The sequence below is a fragment of the Pocillopora damicornis genome, chromosome 12 (assembly GCF_964200805.1).
Source record: "Pocillopora damicornis chromosome 12, jaPocDami1.2, whole genome shotgun sequence".
Taxonomy (NCBI): Eukaryota; Metazoa; Cnidaria; class Anthozoa; order Scleractinia; family Pocilloporidae; genus Pocillopora; species Pocillopora damicornis.
Window position 1 is genome coordinate 3,392,059 of NC_142681.1, and position 5,393 is coordinate 3,397,451.

The 5,393-nt window shown below is 35.5% G+C and overlaps 1 long non-coding RNA gene across 1 annotated transcript; it reads left to right on the forward strand.

The window, feature by feature from the left end:
- Window positions 1–969: 969 nt before the first annotated feature.
- LOC149036114 (uncharacterized) lies at window positions 970–5,112 on the forward strand. Its single transcript, XR_016181859.1, has 3 exons — window positions 970–1,218; window positions 3,619–3,720; window positions 4,511–5,112. It is a non-coding gene; the product is annotated as an uncharacterized LOC149036114 (long non-coding RNA).
- The last annotated feature ends 281 nt before the right edge of the window (window positions 5,113–5,393 follow it).

Consider the following 5,393-nt stretch of genomic DNA (forward strand, 5'->3'; position numbering starts at 1 on the left):
GTATTGTCTTAATTTAATGAGTGAAAAAGAGGATTAATTTTCTAGGGCTTTTCATCATCCACCAGGAGTGGGTAGCCTGTGAAGATGCCTCCTTATAGAGGTACAGGGTTGATAGCCTGTAAACGAGTTCCTATGGCGTAAATGTGAAAAACGGCAAACAAAGCAACTGATAGTTAAAACGTTAAAGGAACTTGATCACTAAAGGGGAAAAAAGATATTTATCACAGCCCATTTTCTTCCTGTGCCCTTAACGTTTTTTACTAAAACATGTTTTTGAGCATCATTCCGTGTAGACCAGAGGGCTGTTTGTTTGAATTTCCCTGGACTTTTTCACAAATACCTAGGTTATAGAGGTGGATGCTGATGACGATATTGAATGCCTCATTGGTTGCTTTGACGACATGAATTCGGAGAAAAAAATGTGACGAATCTGAGTTCTGTGATAGAATTCTTCCAGAAGTTATGGAACAAACTGGGTGGAAAGTCTCAAACCAACCGTCACCGCTAAGCGGCCACATCAAGAGTGTTAAAAAAGGAGGAAAGTACTTCTATTTTTCCTGTCTAGAATGCAATCAAGTTTCAAAGTATAGTTACTTACGTAGCTTCCTAAAAGAGGGCCCGTCTTCACAGTACTTGTCTCTGCCTATCGAAAGTTTTGGTATGAAAAAGTTTCACTCCAATTCTCTTGATATTGATTTTCGATCACGTGAGAAGTGCGCACTGCTATGTTCACTATGGCTCTTTACACGTGATATGAACAGGCAAACTTCCTTTTTCTCTCTTATTTTCAACATTTCGTATTCTCAATTTTTATTACTCTCTGAGTTTTTCTGAGCTTAAGTATTTATTGCAGTTCGTTAATGGTACAAGTATTTTCACAAGGATTTGCATTTCAAAAGAAGAACGTGACGATATTCCCGCTGAAACTCAACTGATATTGATATGAATATTTTACATAAAATTAGCATTGAATTATTCACATTTTATCGACAACTAACAAGCATGGCGAACAAGTCCAAGAAGGTAGCATAGTTTTATGGTTGTTCTTCACCAAAGGCAGCGCCAAAGTTAGCGTTGTCGACCCTGGAAGGGGAGATAATGTTTGGCACAAGAAGAGGTGGACTTACGATTTAAAAGAAGACAGTCTTGTAGCGATAACCTCAAACATGTGGAACTGAGAAGGTCAAATACTTGGAAAATACAGTCGAGGCTTGAAAGGTATCTAATCAGGCTATATCTATAAAGCTTGCTTTGATGAAAAATTAGTGTATTTTACTATTATCGAATAATTTCTCATCATTCGAAGGTTTTGTAGGAAGAAATTATTCGTCCACGATTTTGGGGGGGGGGGGTGGGATAGTCAATTGTTTTTGAAGGGTGAGGGGGATGGGGTAGGATTATTTCTTATCAAGTGATGGCTTATTTTCATCGCAACTTGAAACTAAATTGATATATATTTAATACGAATGTGTTGTGATTGCTTCATGAATGCCCTATTGACAAAGGACCGGGGCGAAGTAGAGGGTCATTAAAAAAAAAAAACGGAAAAAACGAGGTTCATACTCAGCCATCTTGACCGAACAAACTTGGTCAATAAAGATTTACTCTATAACAAAAATAGTTATTAAGAATCAAGAATAACTTGTTTATGTTGAGAGCCAGGAAGAAAGCCAGCTTTGTTCGTAGCACAAAAAACCCGGCCACAAGAGTCATTTATATTTCCTCTGTTTTGACTGTAATCTGCCGCTCTTTGCGTCTCTATCACCGACAATGTACAAAAATTAAAAACTTTGTAAGACCGCTCCACGCTGTCCCACACAATGCTTATCTTGCGCGGGATCACAGAGGGCAATCCTGAGCTAGCAAGATGTGCCCATTTTGCCGGTTCAGAAAGCCAATCAGAACGTAGGATTCGCTTCATATTGCCCACGGGCGTGCCAGCAATATAACAAAGCTGAATATTGGTCTTGTTATTTTTCTGTCTTGGTTCCTAAAAGCGCCAAAAAGAGCCAGGTTTAGAGTCAAGCTATAAGGTACAAGCTTGACCATTAAAGGATTTATTACACCGCAGAAAGACCAGATAGTTTACATGAAGGAAGTCAAAAATAAATTCGTAAAACCCACTATTTTTACTTTGTTTTGACGGCTGACCTCAAGAAATGTTTTACGAATCCACCGCCGCATAACTCTATCGCGGTTTGGGGGATTTTTGAAATAAAGATTCTTAATTGCAAAGGAAAAATATAATTTGGTTAGACTCCCAGGCACCAAAGTGTAATAAACCTACTTTTCCCCACGATCCACTTATTCATCTAACAAAGACGCTTTCCTTAATTTGTACAGTCAGTTTGCAAGTATTCACATGATTAACATGAAGTAGAGACGGACTAGCTAAAGACCAGACCAAAAGCTTATAAGGATAGCATATTTCTTCAAATCGTAATTTGACTAAGTCATTCAAACAAAACATGCAATTAACTGTCATGGTTATCTTTAAGTGTGATTCTTTGGTGTTTGAATTTGACATGGAGGGGCAAAAACCGGATACAAGAGAAAGCTTAATTAAGCACGTATTTTGGTTAGTTCTTACTCAGGATCTATTAGAGGACAGACGATTGTTTATCATCTAAAACTATAAAAAAAAATCCATGTTGTCAAGTGGTACCGAGTGGTGCCGAATGGTGCCGAGTGATACATTAGTGACGCATTCGGCTGCGCCTCGTGTGCCATTTTTTCGTTCTTACCACATTTTGACGTCATCTGTGATCTATTACTGAACAGACGCACATCACCGTGGAAATATATATTTGTTTTATTGATATCACTATTCTAGAGATTGGATACAAAATATTTAATTTGAAATTTTTTTTTACTAGCCTTTTCTAATTCCTTGAACAACGAGAATATGTTACGATACCTGACAAAATTGTACTCAAACTTTCTGGTAGATGTTGTTTTCTTGATCTAACACCAACTTCTTGTAACTAAACTACGAGGAAATTTGTAGCAGCCGCGATCACACACGGGGAATGGCGGGGCGACCTCTTAACCCTTTAACTCCCAAGATCTGATTGTTTATTCTCCCCTCTAGCGGCTAAACAATGCCTGGTAAATTAGTTACGAGAATTTGGTGTAAGATCAAGATAACATCTTCTATCTGATAAGTTTAAATATTCTCTTTACCTGTTTGCTGGATAATGTAAGGGTATCAAGGGGAGAAGTTTCATGTTGATCACTTCTGAGAGTTAAAGGTTTAATACAAGTTTCACAGAATAGATAGTACAAAAAGTGGCTCGAATATGCTTCTGGCATTGATTTTGGGAGACAAACATGGATTAAATTTTACTTGAGAGATTATTGTTCGTTTGTTTTAGTGGATCTACCTAAGCATGCTTAAGTTACCGTTTAAAACAAGTAAAAGACAATACAAACAGGCCGTTGGGACTTGGTAATTATAACGGGTGAACACAGCCGCTTGATAGACGTGAAGAAAAATTTTGGAACTTTGAAAACTGAGCGCTTAAGACAGGTTCGATTGTATTTGGTACGAGTGATGAGTATTTAATTTTTCAAAAGACCAGCTTCATCATTTAAGAAGGAATTTTAATTTCTTTGTAGTCAAATGACATGCACGGACATGATGGAGTTTAACTGGAGATAAAAAGTCTGCTGAGAGGAGAATTAAAAGGATTTTCAGGAGGAGTTTTCTTCAAGCAGTAGGTTGGTTAGTTTATTCGAACAAGCAATTTATCACTATTGTTAGGAAACATTTTTAATATGACAAAGAATACCGAAATATATTCTGCACATTAAGTGTGTAAAGTGAGTTGTTATTTATTCGTTTTTCGTGCGTAAACTATTGACACAGTTGGAAAGCAAGATGTTATGAGCTGGAAAAATCAATAGAATTTTCCAACAAAAAAACATTTTCAAAGAGACAAATAAAAAAGGCAGAAAGAGAATAAAAGAATGAAAGAAATTTAAAATAATAGAGCTTTTCCTAAGCAAATAACAAATGCGCAAGATAATTTGTTCTTCTCGTCATCCGAAATTTCGGGCAAATAATTCACATCGTCATGCAAGAATGACGTACAGTAAATCAAAGTGATCATATTAAAAAGTTAAAAGCGATTTTTTATGACAATCAATTAAGAAGTGATTTTCATTCAATTGCTATTCTTCCGGTCTCTCTGAAATCTAAAATTGATTTCCAGAGACTAACTAGAAGCTTCAAAAAGTCCCAATTTATAATTTTGTTGTGGTGGACAAACTGTAAGGTTTTCTCCTTATCAAGAGATACTAAACTCTAGTCCCGGCTGATGTATTTAGAAATATGACAAGACCACTGCTTTTATTATTGATTATTTTGCACGTGAAAACGAGTGCACATTTTTTTTCAAATTTTTTTTGTTGTGATCAGATTTACCGTTTTGGTTGTTCGGTACGTATTGTTCAACATGTCGAAGTTTGGGGCTAGGAATGATTTTTTTCATCCGTTCTTTTCTTGCAGCTCGAAGGATGCATCCCTGTAGTTTTTCACGTCAAGACTCGAACAAAAGCAAGAGACAATTTTTACAGCAAAGGTAAAAATCGAATGCAACTAGATTTTTCTTCAGGCAAATTAATTCGCAAAAAAATTGAAGCAAAGATCGCCCTAGTTAAGTTTCAAAATCTGCTCGCAAACGGTAAAACCACTACAAACAAGAGGACAGCGAAGATGGAAAGCAAATTGACCAGATTTTATTTTAATAAAGTATTGTCGGCGAGAGGTTAGAATTTCTTCAACAGTGTTTAGCTCATTTTGATATCAGAAATTCTGTCAAGCATTTGTCAATTTTCTGCTCGAAATTGTTTTCAAGGTGAACCCTTTCCAAAATTTTTTATTTGGTTATTCTGTAATTAACATCTGGTTAAATTGGCGTAATTTTCCCGCCAAAAAACTTATAAAAAATACAGGCGCCCTAAATACGCATGCGCCGATTTTTTTAAATTTTTGTATAGTATAAATAAAGGATATTTTCAAGTTGTGTATCTCTTTTTCAATAAATGTCAATAAATACTGCAATGTTATTAGCAATCTTTATTTTATTCTAATAAACAATACCAGTTTTTTAAGTTTGAATTCTTTATTCTCTTCAAATATTTCTTAATTAGTTAAGTGAATTTCCATAAAATAATCAAAAAAGTGTCGAGAAAGATTCTTTCAAATATATAGTAAGACTTTTGGCGGGAAAATTTGAAGCAATTTGCACAGAGTTTCCCCTGACAACATTTTCACAAAAAAATTCAAAATGACTTCTCTTAAATTTTTCCGCCAAAAGAAAAGTGAACATCACCTTGTGCAAAATTTCTATATCAAAAATTAGTAAATAGTGTTCCGTTCTAATTTCTTG